Genomic DNA, 19,101 nt, shown 5'->3' on the forward strand with positions numbered 1-19,101 from the left:
TCATTCATATATATGAAATAGACAAAATGAAGTGTCAATAAGTATATGATGGCTCTGCAATTGAAAGATTCATGACACCCAAAGTCGTATTAATATAAAACTAATTTCTGTTAGTTATTGTATGGACTGTAATCATGTAAACACTCCACTGGATTGTGTACAATTACTAAAATGCCCAACATGAACATTACACAAGGTGGCTTGTTGAGTTTGCTTGATCTAGGCAAAAAACTAACAAAAAAAGCAAGTCATAGAAACAACTAAGGTTGGCCACAACTCGATAAAACAAAAACTACTAAATATCCAGGTTAGAAATTTTACAAAGGACATACCCTTTTATAAACAGCCATTTTTATTATTTGTTACCTAATGACTTCTGCACTTGGCAAAATTAAATATTATAATTTGTTGTCTAAAATTGGAAACAGAGAAATAGAAAAATGTAGAATATTAAGACAAAATAATAAATGAAAACTTTCTGTTAGTGAGCTGTCTATCATGTGGGAATGCACTGCTAAGGCATCTAGGTTAAATTCAAGAATGTATCGTATCTTGATCTGTAGAATATGTCAATCATCTTTAGTTGTGGTTCAACATGTCAAATCGCACAAGCATCAACTGGCAAGAGGCCTAAGCAGACAATACCCTCGAGCTGTTTTTCCTCCATCAAACCCTTCAATCCTTTTGTCTTCTGACAAATTCATGGCATCAAATTTTAGCTACTTTGTAAGATCTGTTGGTACTTTAAAAAACAAAAATGATGCTCTGTAGAAGTAAACCAAGAAGAATTGGAAAACCCAAGAAGAATATGGGATTCAATCATCTCCTTGGGCATATAAAATTAGGATGATAAGTTTCTGGAGCAAATATATATTTGAAAGGATTGGAAACCTTATTTGACGACTCTTCTATGCTTTTAATGTGACTGCTGCTTGTGGCTTTGCTAACCATGCCATTATATTAAAGATGGCATATCTATAGACTTCTCCAGAAAGACATCGAACTCCATTGTAAAAATTTGGAATGGCTACAGGAAATCGATTGTGAACATTTTTATTTTGTTTAAGGTTATGCTGTAAATACAGTCATCTTGTTGAGAAAGTAATTTGGCCCTAACACAAAAGGTTGATTCAAGTCCTAACTCAAAAAAACAGCAGAGTGAAATAACTTTTCAGAAGCCAGAGAAGAACTTCACTGCAAAGCCCACAAGGAAAAAGGAAGACTCTAATAAAGTCAGGGAAGAAAGAAATTTGTCCATGAAAATCAACATGAATATGATAAGGATGTAATTGTCAAGGATGCTCTGCTAGAAGGATATGATCAACATCAAATACTCAAACATTTCAGTTCACTACAATTAGGAAGAGATGGATAATGATAGCCTGGCAAGTCAGCAAAGGAGAAGAGGTTACCGTGGCAGATTACACCAAGGATTAATTAGAACATTAATTAAAATTTCAGACATGTGATTCTGAAGCAAAGGAAAGCAAACATCAATTACCAAAATACATCAAAGAATAGAATGAAATCCCAAGCAACTATAAGCAGGAAGAAAACAATATTCGAAAGGAATCCAGGAGTGAGCTGATTGTAGACAGCAAATCTGCCGTAAGTAATTAAATAATATTTTTGGTTATTAAGTAGTACTCGGCATGGTAATAAAACTTCTGTTCCGAAAGAATGTCAGTTGTTGACAGTTGGCAATATTAACCAACCGTTGGCCACGATTTCCATCTAGCTCGGAACAAGTCATGTTTTGTTGTTGATTGTAGAGACTTCACATGGAATAGGAGTTATATCATTCTGCCAATATTGTGTGCATGTGTTAATGCTGAATTATTGTTTATACATGTTTGGTTAAATCTCCATTTACTCTATGCATAAACTAGAAACCCCATAGAAGGTAACCATTTTTGCGTCACTGTCTAATCAAACCTAGAGGCTTACAAAAAGGCAAATAAGCGAGATAGCAGAAAAATGGGCCGCACCTTCGATCAACAAGTACTAGTGACTAACATCGACAATGTTGAGAATAACAGGGAAGAGACACAAGATCAGTTCACAGAAGACTTGGTTCACACGTGGGACGTCTCGACCGATCAGTACATGCAGTGGAAGGGTCAGGAGAGAGAGGTCTTCGCCAAAACGGTATTTGTCGAACTCACAATGCACACAAACAGACACCGCACCTCTGGCAACTCCAGTAATTAATACCCCTTCTGCCGAAAAAGAATAGGAGATGTGCTAGGAGAGAAAAAGAAGAATTGTCGAGGAATATCAAAGCCAACCACTCAGCCAAAGCCTGAGTAGCGATAGGTGGAGACCTACCAGTAGGAAAGGCAGAGCACAACATATGAGGCAAGAGTGTAGTGCCCCTGATTTGCAGCCAAGTAATTAACAAGTGATAATTAAAACATTAGCCCAAAATGCTAAAGTTGAGTTACAAAACATTTAATCATTCATTATGACTTAAGTCCCTACATTTCAGTCATTGACAGGACCACTTTAAGTTGCAAATGATTTTGCTAGGCGATATATTCAAGAAAGGATATTTCAGAATAATTAATGGTAATCTTAATGCCTAAGTCAAGTTGACTAAAATCAAGGATTTTGTGAGGTGGTCACAGATTTTCTGAGAAAGAGGATAATTTACGAGGACTTCAGTGGGAGAAAAGAATTCATGCCAAACTTATGGCTTTTTGTTATCTTTGCTCTCTATAATTTATATGCCTGGTATGGAATTAAAAACGTGTAGCAGCTGTTGTTCTTAACGCAGCCTGAGCACAAAATATTAATTAAAGATTATTTTATCAGCACAGCAAGTTGAGAAACACTAGCAAGAAGCCAAGGGATATAGCTGTTCTAAAAGTAGTCAATGATTTTTGGGAGCGATCTGCAAGTACACAAGGCTCATTTGATCTGAACCCTAACGGTAACCTCTGGTATCAATCGCAGAATTATTAAAGAAATCGCAGCCTGCAAAGATGAATATAAATTACAGACAATTCTCGAAGCTCAATAATTCAGGTTTTATGAGCACAATGATCTGGTGTGCTTTTTGCTAAACTCCAAATTCAGTGATCGGAATTAGATGGTGTTTTCTATTTAACATTTCTAGTAGTCTAGAGATCATCTGGTCATTATCAGAAGAAGAATTTAAGTTGCTACGAGATGATGACAAGATAATAGAAGAAATCAACAACATGAGACAAAAAGAGGTGGTTTATCAAAGGATTGACTCCTCTACAAAAGAAATTTAAAGTAGTGCCCCCCTCCTACGCTGACGCCTATAATTGGGCAATGGATATTGAGAGTGAGAACAACACATTTCAAGGAAATGGATAGTACAAAGTCACAGACGAAAGCACTGATGGAGAATCTAAGACCATATATGCTCTTAGAAGGGGCATGATACAGATGGAGTTGAGAGCCAAGAACAAAGGTACTATGGATGGTAAGAAATCCAAGTGTACCAACTATAGGGTCAAGGGCCACACAAAGGTGAATTGCCCAAAGGAGTCCTGCAACATATGCCAAGTACTGGGACACTCCATCAAAGAGTGCCCGTATAACCTAAAGGACAAGAGCACTAGAGTGTTCTTCACTCAGGGGAAGTAGGCAACTCCACCAACTAAACCACCTTAACGAGCTACAAACTCTAATGCTTTGTCAAGTGGATATAACAACAACTAGTAGAGGAACGATAGAAACAAATAACAATACATAGAAGCTGGATCTAGTATGATGTGAAGGGGTGACCCATGATCCAATGCCAGAGATGCAACGAGCACCAACCACACCATCCAAGGCAACTACAAAATCTAATTCTTTGTCGCATGCATATCACAACCAGCGAGGGAACAATAGCAGCAAATCATAATACACCTAGAAGTTGGATCTAGTATGATGCGAAGGGGTGACCCATGATCCAGTGCCACAGATTCAATGAGTGGGGTCACTTTGCACGAGGTTGTTAGAGTGATCGAGGAGGTGGAAGTTTTTTGTGCAAAAGATGTGGTCCATACAACCATGAGGACACTGATTGCCCCAAGCAAAAAGAGATAAACATGCTAGACATAAAAAGCACAAGGGAGGAGATGTTGGTAATCAACAAATTGTAGGCCAAGAGGTGACATACACTAATCCCCATAGGGAGAAGAAAAGGTTGAAGGAAGAAAAGGATAATATTCAAAAGACAATAGAGGAGAATCAAAGAACATCATGACACTGCTAGCAATCCCCTATGGTGGGAATCCAAAAGGAACATTCTACAATTGATGTTGCAACCCACCATACTTGTACACATGTCGGGCCTTTTAGAGACCATGCCATAATTGAAGGTGGTCATTACCAACGTAGTTGATAACAACACAAGAGACCAGAACAATGGCAAGTCGACAGAGGGGCAAAACGACGGTCCTGTTGTGTGGTTTTCACACCATTGCCCCATTGCAAATGGGGACCCCCTCTCTTTTGCTTTAGCAAGTAGGGGTCGGTGTCTTAGATGGTTTTGGTTAGCAACATTTCTTTTTTCAAGTCTCCAAGTCCGAGGTGAGTTCGCGCAGTTCTGGCTCATTGAAAAGTAAATTTTGGTCTTAGATTTGTGTGAGTACTTTGATGTCACTTACAAGAATTTTCATAGCCTAAGTCCAAGTGGAGAGTGGAATTTTAGTCCAAGAGAGAAGGGTTTGCGTGTTTGAGAAATGAGATGAAGTTTGTGAGAGAGCCAAGTTTTGGGGAAATTTCACATCAATTTCTCATCTCTCAGGAATTTCCCTCCTGGGAAATTTCACATCTCTCACAAATTTCCCTCAAGAAATTTTACGTCTCTCAAAAATTTCCCTCCTGGAGAAATTTCACCTCTCAAGAATTTTCTTCCTAGGGAAATTTCACATCTCTCAGGATTCTCCCCTAGCCAACTCTCTCCTAGAGAAGGGTTTTGCATGTTTGAGAAATGGGACGAAGTTTGTGAGAGAACCAGGTTCTAGGGATATTTCACGTCTCTTAGGAATTCCCACCTGAGGAAATTTCACGTCTCTCAAGAATTTCCCTCCTAGGGAAATTTCACCTCTCAAGAACTTCCCTCCTAGGGAAATTTCACATCTCTCAAGATTCTCCCCCAACCAAGTCTCATCCTTTGTTAATCGCCAAAACCACCCTACCTCCTCAAAAATAAAAAATAAATGAAAATAAAGGAGAGAGAAACTGACAAAATTAGAAATAAATAATAATAATAAATGGTTTTGGTTGGGATGAGATTAAAAATTGCCTCGACTTTGCAAAATGGTTGGTTTTAAAGTGGGATGAATTTTGTTCATTATTGATGTGATTTTGTTTTTAGATTTTTTTTCTCAAGCTTAATGCTTTTCTCCTTTGTTCTACAAGGTGAATTCAAGAAGCAAAAGGGATGAATTAAAATTCATTCTTGAATTATTTTGGAAAATTGAAGTATTGTTGGTGCACATACCCTCCATCGTCATGCCAACAGAATTTGGCAAGGTGAATTCAAGGAGAAGCTAGAGGGCAAGGTGATGACCAAGGCCTCAAAGCTTCAAGTGGATACTACAAGAAGATGGCTCAAGCCCAAGGACTCAAGTGAGAAGGATAGATTCATGTTCAAGTATCAACCCCCAAATTCAGATTGAATCAAGAGGAAATTTAGGAAAGCAAAGAAGATCTAGCCTTAGATACCGATTCTCCGTTGAAATGGTTGGATGTTGGTTTTGATGTGTCTGGATGCTTGGGTGCGTTAGGATGCTACACGGATTCTCCCAGGAAACACATCTTGGGACTATGGGTTCTTGGTGAATGCCCTGGAGCAAAGCCAACAAGAACCCACAGGCCCACGATGTGCTTCCAAGGAGCATTGGGGAAGCATCCAAGCCCATCTAAAAAGAACTTGTAGCCAAAAGGCCCCTTAGACACCAATTTAAACATATATTTAATTGATGATGATAAGAATGTGGATTTTTTTGAGAATCCTTATGATTTTGAATGACTGAACTTGATTAGTGAATCTTGAGTCTAGACTCTTGATTGATTAACATTGAATCATGAACTAAGTTTTGATTTCGTAATTCAAATTGCATTGGAATCTTGAACTTGAGTAATTTTTAATTTACTAATTAGTTATTTCAATTTGTATTTTTGTCACTTTGTGTTAATGAAGTAAGAAGTTAAAATATCACTAGTGAAGCATCATGCTATGGAATGGTTTATTTTCATATATTTCTTGCATTTCTTTGCATACATAAATTATACTATGTATGTATATATATATGGACGCACCCAAACACATCCAAAAATCCAAAAAAAAAAAATTGTGCATTTGCGCATCAGCACCCTGCACCTGCATCAACATTAGAACCAGCATCGGTAACTTAAGATCTAGCTATATGGAGACATTCAACGAGAATCAAGGAAGATCAAGTTCCCAGGTTCACAAAAATGCAAGTGATTCAAGTCAATTCCATGAGGAAACTCCAAAGGATGATGAGGTGGCAATTGGTTGCCTCCTCCAATAGTAAAATTTCAGTTTCAAGCACAGTCAAGCTAATCATGCCATAGCTATCAAAATCATTACAATTTTCTTATTGGCCCATGAATTGGTGCCTTCATGTAATTGGTTGCAAATTTGGCATTTGACAACCCTAATTAGTGTTTGTTGGAAGAAATCTCACCCCTTGATCTCCAATCGATCTTGGCCCTTCGTTGTAATGGAACTACCATAAAAGGCCAAGGCCTTCTCATTTGGAATTCGTTAGATAAACTTAGAGTTTAGAAGGTGAGATTAGAGAGCTAGAGTAGAGTAGGATAGCTAAGGGAGAGACTTGACTGAATTGGTGTTATGATGCTTTCAAAGTAATGGACGGTTCATTATTGGTTCTTCATGGTGAATTACTTATTATTGCTTTTGAAGTGTTTCATGGTTTCCTCAATCATTCACATGGAGCAGATTTATTTTCATGTTCAATTAGTTTAGTTGAATGGAAGTTGTTGTAAATGTTTATTTTTGTGATTCGAACAAATCCAAACCGCAAGCCTCTTGTTTATGGTAAGGGTGCCTTCCATGGTAAGTTGATGATTAAATGCACTTAATTTTAATTGATATTCAACCTTTAGTTACCATCCAATTGATAGGATTGGAGAGGAGATATTGATTTGAAAACAATTAGAGTGTTCCTTAGAAGCTTGCACTAGATGGGCAGAGTTGTTGGGGAGATTACATCTAGTAGAGTCCACGTTCATCGATGATTCCTTGCATTCATTGTAGAAGTAGAGGTAAAAAGAGAAGTTATAAGTTTAAGTTGGAGTTGAAGTGGACAAGTTGAACTACATTTTCATTGCACATTGTAAAGCCAAATCTCTGAAGTGCAAGAGTTTATATCCATTGAATGAATAGTGTAAGTCCCTTTGTGATAACTACCATATCACATCATAAAACTGAGTGAAATCCATGATTATAAAGGAACCTTGAAGTCATTTCACGATCTTACTTTGCAAGATAGCATGAGAGATGACCTTATATCAAGAGAGGATCTACCTTCAAGCTATTAAGCTGTTTATAGAAGCAACCTGGCTCTAATAACATGTTGAGGGAAAGAATCTCTCCAAATGTAATAACACTTACCATTTTTTTTGCTTCCCAAGTGCAGATCCAAATGCATATATATAGGGGTAAAAGAGACATGTCTCTATGTTAATCAATATTGGTTATGGTAAGTTAATTTCCATTAGACATTATTAATAACAATATATATATATATATTGTTGTCTAATTGATGATTAATCAAATGTAATAATGTTTAACCAATAACCATTGGGGATTAACTCTAATCAATTCAATTTGACTGAAGCTACAACATTAACAAAAGTATATAGCACTTTCATCTTTGCAATTGCACACGTATTCATTATGCTTTGCATTGTTCTCAATATCTTTGTGCTTAATGATCAAAACTAATGCAAACAATGATAATGTAATGACAATGAATTTTGTTTGACTATTGCTAATATAGAGTTCATTAATGAGTACCTTTGTTCATGCCCAAGCCATTGCATTAATACTCCTTCCAATTGTTCCATATGTTAGCACGCCCTATATTTGACTGGTTTTAATGATCATGAAGTTGTATTTATGCCCATCAGCTCATGTGGCATATATTAAAAACAATTATGGAAATTGATTGCTTAATTCTATAGCATTATTTAGCATGTCTTTCACTTTATAGCAGCCTGTACTTCATATTATTGGTATGAATATTATTGTTTACATTGCAGCATGTCTGCTCCAATCCTAACACTGCTCATATCTTTCATGTTCTTTGCTCATGCCTTCTCCCACTGTGTATTACTTTCACTTCAACTTTTGATTACATGTTGATCTTTCTATCTTTGTTAATTTTCATTAATTGTCGTCATTGCACTAATTCCAAGGCACCATACTTCACTATGAAGATGTATGGCTGCTTAATGTGTGATTGCTTAATGCTCTGATGTTTTGTTTTTTGATTCCTCACAGCATATATCATGCCCTTTTGTAACATGAAGATGCTTACTTGCTAGTTGATGTTGAATAAACTGATTATTTCTCAATTGCACTTTTGATCTTTGTCTCTTATTAGCAAGTTGGGATCAAACTCTTGTGGGAGCCGCATTTTCGTCCACTTGCTATTTAGAGACACATATTCCTGCACATGAAACAAGTTAGTTAGAAACAAAACAGAGTTTGGGTTTTGGTAATGTAGATGCATGTGTGGGGCATGATAGTGAGGTAGGCCAGTTATTGCTTAGATCCATTGGATCTAACTCCGCTTTTGTTTTCTACTTTCAAGATCTGGCATAGGAATGCGGGAAAGCGAGATAGTGGGATCATCAGGAGCACAAGCAGACAAAGCAATCAACAACCCAGCCAATCATTCAGGCAACAATTGGCCCCTATGATCTTTCATGTTTTTTCTTAACTTTTCACATATGTATCTATGTTATAATTCAAGCTCTATATTATTTTAACTAGGTCACGACTTGTGTGGAGCATGAACAATATTTGATAAATATAAAACATATTATATTTTCAAAAAAGAATATAAAGTTTGCTCTTTTCCATTGTATTCTTTCCTTCATCAAATGCAATAGTTAATTCTGTAAATAATGGTTCAAATATTGGACAGCACATGATATAGAAAGATTGAAATCTTTTGACTTGAATCAGAAGGTTCTACCTGATTGAGCCAGTAGGTAAAAATTAGGTAACAAGCACAATGACCACTTTCCAGATATGACCAGACCCAAAGAAATGAACCACATTATGTTGCAAGATGAATGGGACCAATTTGAATATGGCTAAAGATAGATCTTTACAGCACATAATCCGAAGCACACTACATCGGATCACCAAAGCATCAAATCCACAGCTAAGCATAGGATATGTTGATATCCATGACAACAACAATAATAGTCTTTGAGGAGGATCTATCGTGGTACTAAGCATTGCCCATGGTGGATTCAGATATATTTTACAGACTAAATTATATTTGTTAGTAAAATTTGATATCATGAATTCGATGCACAAAATGAATACGAAGACTGATTTCTCAGATCTCTAGAGTCTAAATACATCAAGTAGTATATTTTGTTTCAACTAGACGACACCCTTGATAACTGGGAATCTTTGTGATATTGAACATTAAACATTGGTGGGTTCAGATATACTTGGCAGAATAAATTCATAGTTTTTCATAAACTGTAGTTTCAAGTTTCTGATGCACAAAATGAACATGAACACTGATTTCTCAGATCTCTAAACGCATCAACATATTTTGTTTCATTTGGAAGACATCCTTAATGACTGAGCAACTACCGTATAAACATTGTCACTGGTGGGTTTGGATATACTAAAACGAAATATGATATCAAGTTTTTGATGCACAAAATCCGACAAGTTTTTCACAGATTTCTATATATATTTTACAATGTATTTTATTTCAGAAAAACATTGTCAATAACCTGACATGTTTATAAGAAATATACTATAATGAAATATGATTTCAAGTTTTTGATGCACAAAATCAGACAAGTTTTTCATAGATTTCTCTATATATTTTAAAACGTATTTTGTTTCAGAAAAACATTCTCAGTAACCTGACATGTTTATAATAAATGCCCAAATTGGGCATTATGAAAACTGATGAATAGGTATAGAGAAACAAACAGTTCAGTAAACTTCTCAGTAGACATAGAAAACCACTAACAAGGATCATTTTATAAGCACAACTTTACATATCCAGACCTGTCAGAAATTTCAGCGAACCACTTATACCATCAAAAATTTGTTTCATTAGACCAGCTGATGAGAAAATGTGAGTACGATTATAAACACACGACATTGCTGTGGAAATAATTTTCATTTTTAATTAATATGCTCTCTAAAAATACGAATTAGTATTACATTTTATTGATGTTTGATAGCTTCAGTCGGATAAACCTATACATAATTATATATGAGATATAGTTTATATATATGTGTTCATTATATTTGAGATATAAGTTTATTGTTATATGAGAGAAATTAATATAATAATGATAAATATATATGATAAAATTTGTTATTATATTAATTATCTGATTAACGAATAGACATGTCCCATGAAGGGATGGGTCTCTTCATGGCTTATTCTCAATATATATAAAAGATTGCTGTCATTTGGAAAATGCATACCAAAAACATGGCAGTGCTATTACGTTTGCAGCGATCCCAGAAAATCACCATGGTATCAGAGCCAGGGTGTAAATTTAAGAAAGGAGAGATTAAGACTAGAGAATAGTAAGAGAGTGTTGGCTTAGTGTGTCATTGATGAAAAAATGGCCAAACTATTACAATGTCAGTGCAAACATGGAGTTAGTTAAAATATATGAACAAGTAAATGTGCGAATATGGTTTTTTGATGACGCAAGATAAATATCTTAACTTAAAGATATCTTAAAAGTGTATATACAGCGGTTTCTTTTTGTGGGATGGTATCTTCGTGTTCAAAATATTGAATGGTCACTTGTAGGTCTGTATCATCAGATCAAGTTTTTGTAGGACTGTTGACTAAGGAATGATTCCTTTAGAAGTTTTTGTAAGTCATCAAGCACCATGGTAAGATATGGGGCAGCAAAAATGATGATTTCTATCATAGGCAAAAGATTTTATAAAAGCTAAGATTGTCACTGTCAGATGTCTTATTATCGTGGAAGATGATCGGAATTATAATGTGCTCGATGTCTTCTAGGTCAACTACAAGGTGGACAACTAGTCATGGAAGCAGCTCTTATTGCAGCTCGTCAATAATCCGATGCAAATATTCTCTCTACACTTGGCTAAATAATGCATGTGATCTTCATATAGTGGTCATTGGATGATGCTAGATCAATTTCTTGATTCATAAAGGAAGATTTGCACTCAGAGATATTTATTATAGATCGTTCTTGGAGACACATTGTAGCAGATTCACAGAGGCGACGTGGTGTTTGGCAGATCATAAATGTTGGCTGCTCAAAATTGGCCTGCGTGGAACGAAGCTGAGTTAGGAACGAGGACTCAATATCGTCAAAGATCATATGTTACTGAGTAGTATATTGTGATGTAACTCAAATCATTAGAGAATAATGATGCCCGCGCAGTGAGTGAGATTGACAGTCGGTTACACTAGGAACCGACGAGACCTCTATTGTCAAGCTTGGCTAAATCTATCACTATTACGATATACTGTTCCTATTTTCATGGATCAAGTCCTTGGCCTATGAAATACTCCCAATGATTCAAGAAGAGTTTCTTACTTAAGGAGTTGCAGTGTTCTAATTATGTGATTGTCATAAGGACAGCCAAATTCATATCATTTGCCTTAGGTCCCTCATATTTGTATTTACAAAGATGACATTATATATGAAGTATTTGGAACAACTATGATCAAATTTGAGCAGAATCAATATTGAAGGTAATCTTGTTGAGAAAATCATAGTGGTTGAACATAGATATATTTAACCAAGATTATGTTGAATTTTCATGGATCTTATGCAAACATATTAAGCACTGCCTTATTAGGTATGTGTGCTCCAAATGCAACATCCTCATATATATATATATATATATATATATATATATATATATATATATATATATGTTGAGAATAGGCCATGAATAGACATGTCCCTTCATGGGACGAAGGGACATGTCTATTCATTAATCAGATGATTAATAATAATAATATATTTAATCTCATATATATATGTATGTATATAATTTTTTCTCATATAACAATAACCTTATATCTCAATATAAAGAACATATATATATATAGGTTATATCTCATATAAAGTTATATATAGGTTTATTCCACTGAAGCTATAAAACATCAACACTCCCTCTTAGCTTAGAAGGATAAACACATAAGAATAAATACCACTTCAACCTAATATTACAAATAACAATTTCAAGGATGTCTCATTTGCTATCTCAAAAGATTTCCACCATTTGATATTGCATTCGATATCATGAGTATTGGTCTTCCAAAATATTAACATATGATATTCACCAAGTACCAAAATAAGGTCTGATATCACATGTGATATCAAGAGTATTGGTCTCCTAGAATATCAATGATATTCACCCAAGTACTCAAAAGGTTTTGATATCACATCTAATATCCAAAGTATTAGCCTCCCAGAATATCAATGATATTCACCAAGTACTCAAAATAAGGTATGATATCACATCTGATATCAAGAGTATTGGCCTCCCAAAATATCAATGATATTCACCAAATACTCTTTGAGTAATGGCCTTCCAAAATTTCGAGATGCAAGACATTCACCATATAATCAATTTGTTTGATATCGTGATATAAGCTATTGTAAGACTATCACCTTTCAGTAACTTCTGCAAATACAAGTCATATCATTTGGAAGTCATCACTTCCTCATGATGTACACAGGGGGTAGGCCCATTAAAAGCACACAGTCATGAGGTATATTCATAAATCACAGTCCTCTTAACTGCTACAATTTAATAACCACTGGAGGATCCATCTCAACATGGTTTACTCCCTCTAAATCGATATGACTGAGATTACCGAAGGTTGACTAAATCACATCCTCTATTTTCTCCCTCTTTTTCAAGGTTGCCTCTAATGAAATGTCAGGCTCCCTCTAAACTCAATCTCCCTATTTTTCCAGCAATAACATTCTTAGAGGAAAAGATCAAGGCATATAGCTCTTATAAAGAGATAAAATTAAGAGAGAGAGAGAGAGAGAGAGAGAGAGAGAGAGAGAGAGAGACTATAATAATAAATAGTTTATATAATGATATAAGATCATTTCAATAACATAGATAAATATAGTATATGTATATTCAATATTTTAATCTGTCTCCTATTTATTATTTTCTCATTAATAAATATATGTCCTTGATGCTTTCTCAATATAACAACATTCATTAAAAAAATATTTTACTTTATATAATGTTTTGTTACCACCTATATTTTCGGTTATACTATCTCACATATTATAACTACAAAATAATTATTGATAAAGACACATACTTACACTTAACGGATTGGTGCCCGATGTCTCTTTCTCCCCTTACATATTAATAAGGCAAGGAATTCTAAACAATGAAAATATAATCATATTCCACCATATATACTTACTTTGATGTGATCGGTACCCCAAACCTTACTCAGTCCTCTCATTCGACACTCGGACCCATGAAGTGGTTATTCCATAGATTTGAATTCTAACTATTTTAAAGTTTTATGAATTCAACATTGACCATTCACGCGGAGAGAAGAATGAAATAGACAGCAACCATTATGTCGGGTCGTTTTGAATCTTCTTTGTTTAATGTTAAAGTCGAGCCCTCTCAGTAGAATTGTTGCTTGATGCATTAATGGAGTTGTACTCACTTATTCATTCAACCCAACAAGTCAATTGGCCTCTTGGTAGGATTATGAGTTTGTCAAACACACATTTAGACCAAACTCAATCTAACATGACTGTCATTAAATACCAAAAACAACTATCCATTTGTCATGGGTTCAAAAGAAATGTCGTTCCATAAATAGTTGTAATGCCAAATCAATGCCCTAATTCTTATTTGCTAGTATTTGGCCATCCCTAGCGTTGCAGATTGCAATCCTGAAAGATGTGGGTCGAATAACAAGAGTTAACCATTTTGGATCCACAATTCAAATTGTGGATTCCCTGGTTTTCAAATAAAATGCATGCAGGAGAATGAGAATCGAAGTCTATTTCTAGAAACTTTTGTAGACTCTACAACAACAAATCTTGAGATCTTGGAGTTGAGTTATGAGAAATTTCTAACCGTGAATTCAATTGATCTAAAAGCAATGTCATGCAATGGAACAGATGATGCCTTTTATTGTTCACGTTGCCCCCAGATGGCCCTTTTACCACTTCCTGCCTCAACAAATTCGTGGTCATTGGTTGCAGATCAAAAGGCTCTTACTTTATCGCACAAGAAGTGAAGGAATAAGCATTAAGATATGGAGCAAAATTTGTTTGCACTTGCAAGACTTTATTGTATTATCTAACTATGAATTCAATTGATCTAAAAGCAATGCCATGCAATGGAACAGATGATGCCTTTGTATTGTTCGAGCCGCCTCCAGATGGCCCTTTTACCACCTCTTGCCTCAACAAATTTGTGGTCATTGGTTGCAGATCAAAAGGCTCTTACTTTATCGCACAAGAAGCGAAGAAATGAGCATTAAGATATGGAGCAAAATTTGTTTGCACTTGCAAGTCTTTGTTGTATTATCTCTTCATTTGCAGATTGTAGAAACAGTGATGCAGAAATAAATATATATCCCGTGTCCGACCTACACTCGAGATGACATGGACTGAAACATGATTGTTGTTCCACAAAGTCTTTGACTTTTCTTCAACATGTAAGTATGTTGAATTTTCATGGATATGATGCAAATGTAATAAGCACTGCCTTATTAGGTATGTGTGTTCCAAATGTCGTGTCCCTTAGACTGTTGGTCTCGTGGACGTCATTAAAAATATTTCATTTCATTTCATTTCAAATGCAACATGCTCATATATATTTATTTTTTATTTATTTTTTTGAGAATAGGCCATGAATAGACATATCCCTTCATGGGACATGGCTATTCATTAATCAAATAATTAATAATAAATTTAATCTCATTTATATATGTGTGTGTGTGTGTATTTATGTGTGTGTGTGTGTGTGTGTGTGTATAAAATTTTCTCTCATATAACAATGACCTTATATCTCAATGTAAAGAAAACACATATATATAAGTTATATCTCATATATAATTATATATAGGTTTATCCGACTGAAGCTATCAAAGATTCAATTACACCAACATTCTCGACACACATTCATAGTTTACATAAATGATCACAAACCTTACCCTTAAATTAAGGAAGATGGTAATATATTTGGATTTGTGAGAATACAAACTACATTCATAACTACACTTCATCATTAAGAGATGGTATTGAATTGTTAAGTTGAAGGAAAGATTAGAGGTACTTTAAAGACATTGGTTGAAATTTGGCTAGAGTTCATAGTTTATGCAGACATTTGCAGTTTGCATTACGAAGAGAATTTGACTAAGTGTACTTCACCCAACTAATAATCTATCCATCACATCAAAAATTTATTGTCCAGGTGCAAGTGTAACTATTTTTTCCTGGTTTGAATCTCTATTTGTTCGGTGCACATTGGGGTGCACATTGTCAAGTTGCAAATATCTTAATGCCAATGAGGTTATACAACTCATATGCAACTCGATTGCGGCAAGCAAGAGACCGATGTCATCTTTGGATCAAGAAGCCCAACATGGAGTCAAGGCACGTGTAGAGGGAGCTCACATTGGGGAAGATGATTCTCCAAGTTTTCTCTATCAAAGTTAGAGTTGTCAAGAAAGACTCTCTACTCTCTAATTTTTTAGAGGATTGGCCTAATTTTAATTAAAGGCTCTATTGTTCAAAGGGTTCAAGTACTGCCTAGAGCAGTTAACTTTTAACTACAAAAGATAAGTATTTTTATGATTATTCTCTTAAATATTGATCATGAATTTTATGTAAAAGAGTGAATAATATATACTTGTAGCATTGATATTTCCCTTTGGGACAGTTTATTCTATGAATTATTTGAAATCTCTTCAAATGAAATGTATTCAACGAATTAAGAAGGGATAAAGATCTTGATGCTTGCATTCATAAGATCGATGGATGGAGACAAATCTTCAAGGAGAAGAATTTCACATTTAGAGGGAGTTTGACACATTTGTCTAAAGGAGCGGATAGAGAATATGTTTGAGACCTTTGAAGATCTTGATCATATCAGATCAGAGGGAGTATGACATTTCATCAAAGGTAACTTTGGTTGAGGAGCTTAGATGATTGATTTTCAGAGGGAGTTCAAAAGTCCTTGTGTGTGACTGTATGACCTTAATGGGTCTATCCCCTGCGTACATCATGAGGAAGTGATGACTTCCAAATGATTATCACTTGTATTTGCAAAAGTTATTGAAAAGTGACAATCTTACAATAACTTAATTTTCTATTATAATAGATATCTTATGATGTCTATGTAGATAATGAAAAATTATACTTTGCATAGTGCATGTTTATATGGTACACATTGTGAGAATGTGTGTGCACGTACCTTATAAACGTTTTTTAGTACATTGTGAATGTCATGCAAATTGATATTTTGGAGGCCATTACACAGAGTACTTGGTGGATATCATGTGACTAGATGTTCTAGAGGCCATTACTCATAGTATTTGGTGAACATCTTGCATCTCAACATTCTGGAGGCCATTATTCAAAGAGTATTTGGTGAATACCAAGTGTTGATATTCTAAGAGGCCAATAATCGTGATATCAGATGTGATATCAAACCTTATTTGTGTACTTGGTGAATATCATGTGTTGATATTCAAGAAGATTAATACTCATGATATCAAAATGTTACTTAAAGTATTTGGTGAATATCATGTGTTGATATTCTGGAATACCAATACTCTTGATATCAAAATGGTAGATATCTTCTGATCAAAGAAATACTTAAAATTTGTCATTCCTAATATCACCAATGCCGTAATATTTGTCTCGTGTTTATCCTCCCTAGCGAAGAGGAGTCTTGATGTTTGATAGCTTCAGTCGGATAAACCTATATATAATTACATGTGAGATATAATTTATGTGTGTGTGTATTCATTATATTTGAGATATAAGTTTATTGTTATATGAGAGAAATTAATATAATAATGATATATATATATGATTAAATTTTTTATTATATTAATTATTTGATTAACGAATAGACATGTCCCATGTTTACCGCATGGGGTAAATAGATTAATGCACTCAGACAATAGACAAGAACAGCAATACTCCTTTTATTATTCGTATATGCCAAAGACATTAGATTATGCTTCTCATGATAATTACAATGATCCCGGAGGGTGTATATTTACTTCCCTAAGAACCTTCCCAAAGGGTCGTCGGCTACATAACAAGAACCTTCCCGAAGGGCCCATTGGCTACACAGTATTTACCGATGACATACATCCTGTCGGCTACACAATATTTACTGACGACATCATTCCCCACAAAAGGAAAAGTCGTCTCCGGACGACAACACAACAAAACTCAAAATAACTAATTACATTCAAAAAAATCAACTTAAACATCATGAACTAGAAGGCTGTGTCTCTGACTGTGTAGACCGGCTGCGTCGTAGCTAATACACCTATTCCATTTGGACCTTTAAATCAGCTCTGATCTATGAGTTCTCCTCCACTACTTCCTTCAGCATCAATGTGACCTCGTGGCATTCCACTTCTTTTTGATCATGTGCTTTCCTTGCTGTTTCCTTCCCCTGTAGCGCTGCTACAAGTTGCTGATCGGCCTCCTGCTTCCCTCGTCTAATTTTCTCGAGTTGTGCTAACAGTGTTGTCCGCTCTATTTCCCATGCCAACTGCTAGGTGACAAGTTGGTCGACCATCTCCTCCTGAGCCTTCACTACGGTCTCCCGAGCTTCTTGCCCAGCCTCTGCTCGTCGTCTCTCTGTGAGCACCAACTCTGCCAGGAACTTGCTTCTCTCGACAATGTCACTGAGGCATGAATGGATATCCTTATCCTTATCCTCCGCTACAGGTATAGGATGCTGCGTTTGTACCCTCCTCTCTGCTTTTTCTGGTGCCTCTGCACTCTGATCTCCTGCTTCTGGTGATGTAGGGACCTCGACCACCCCAATGTTCGACCAAATTGCCTCTAACTAAAGATCCTCTCACATAGGAGACTGAATGGAGGGACCTCTGGCAACAGGGCCAAGTAGTCGTCGCCTCAGGTACTCACTTGCCTGACTCGCTGAACTACTCTGTTCCACTGCTGGCATCTAGGGTTCTGCTTCCGGCATGCTCAAATCAGCATCCTGATCCACCGCCTCATCCAACAGGGTGTCGGCTATCGTGACTACTGCATCCGTCCCAATCACCTCTAGACGGACTTGCTCCTATGCGCCTCCCTGACTGACTCCTCCCTCCATGGTTGTCGACTCTGCTACAGGAGATGGCTGTGGCAAACTTACTGCTACTGACTAAAGTGATCCCTTCTCCGGAGGTAAGGGGGTCGGTTCTTGAACCGCTGGCTGAGGTTGTGTTCCCGTAGGTTGTGTACCCATAGGTGTGTCCGCTGGTGATGCTGTCCTCTGGCTACACAATATTTACCGACGACATCCCATGAAAGGACATGTCTCTTCATGGCTTATTCTCAATATAAATAAGAGATCGCTGTCATTTGGAAAACACAAACCAAAAACATGGCAGTGCTATTATATTTGCAGCGATCCCAAAGAATCAACACATTATCTTAATAAGCAAGTAATGGAAATAAATTTGAGGAAACAAAGAAGAAAATTCATCAAATAAAACTCTCCAAAACCAAATTATTAGATTCAAATACTTTTTGAACTTCATCGTACATATTACTCTATACATTGGAGTGTTCAATGGGGACTTAAAGAGTTAGAGTTACCTTGTATGTTTCTTT

The 19,101-nt window shown here is 35.8% G+C and overlaps 1 protein-coding gene across 2 annotated transcripts in view; it reads right to left on the minus strand.

Annotated features, from left to right (window-relative positions):
* HINT3 (histidine triad nucleotide-binding 3) overlaps nt 1-19,101 on the minus strand; it is a 156,452-nt gene that overhangs the window by 113,612 nt on the left and 23,739 nt on the right. The gene's annotated exons all lie outside the window — the stretch shown is intronic.

This window comes from Cupressus sempervirens, chromosome 4, assembly GCF_028749045.1.
Source record: "Cupressus sempervirens isolate cs-2001-9-10 chromosome 4, ASM2874904v1, whole genome shotgun sequence".
NCBI classification, from domain to species: Eukaryota; Viridiplantae; Streptophyta; class Pinopsida; order Cupressales; family Cupressaceae; genus Cupressus; species Cupressus sempervirens.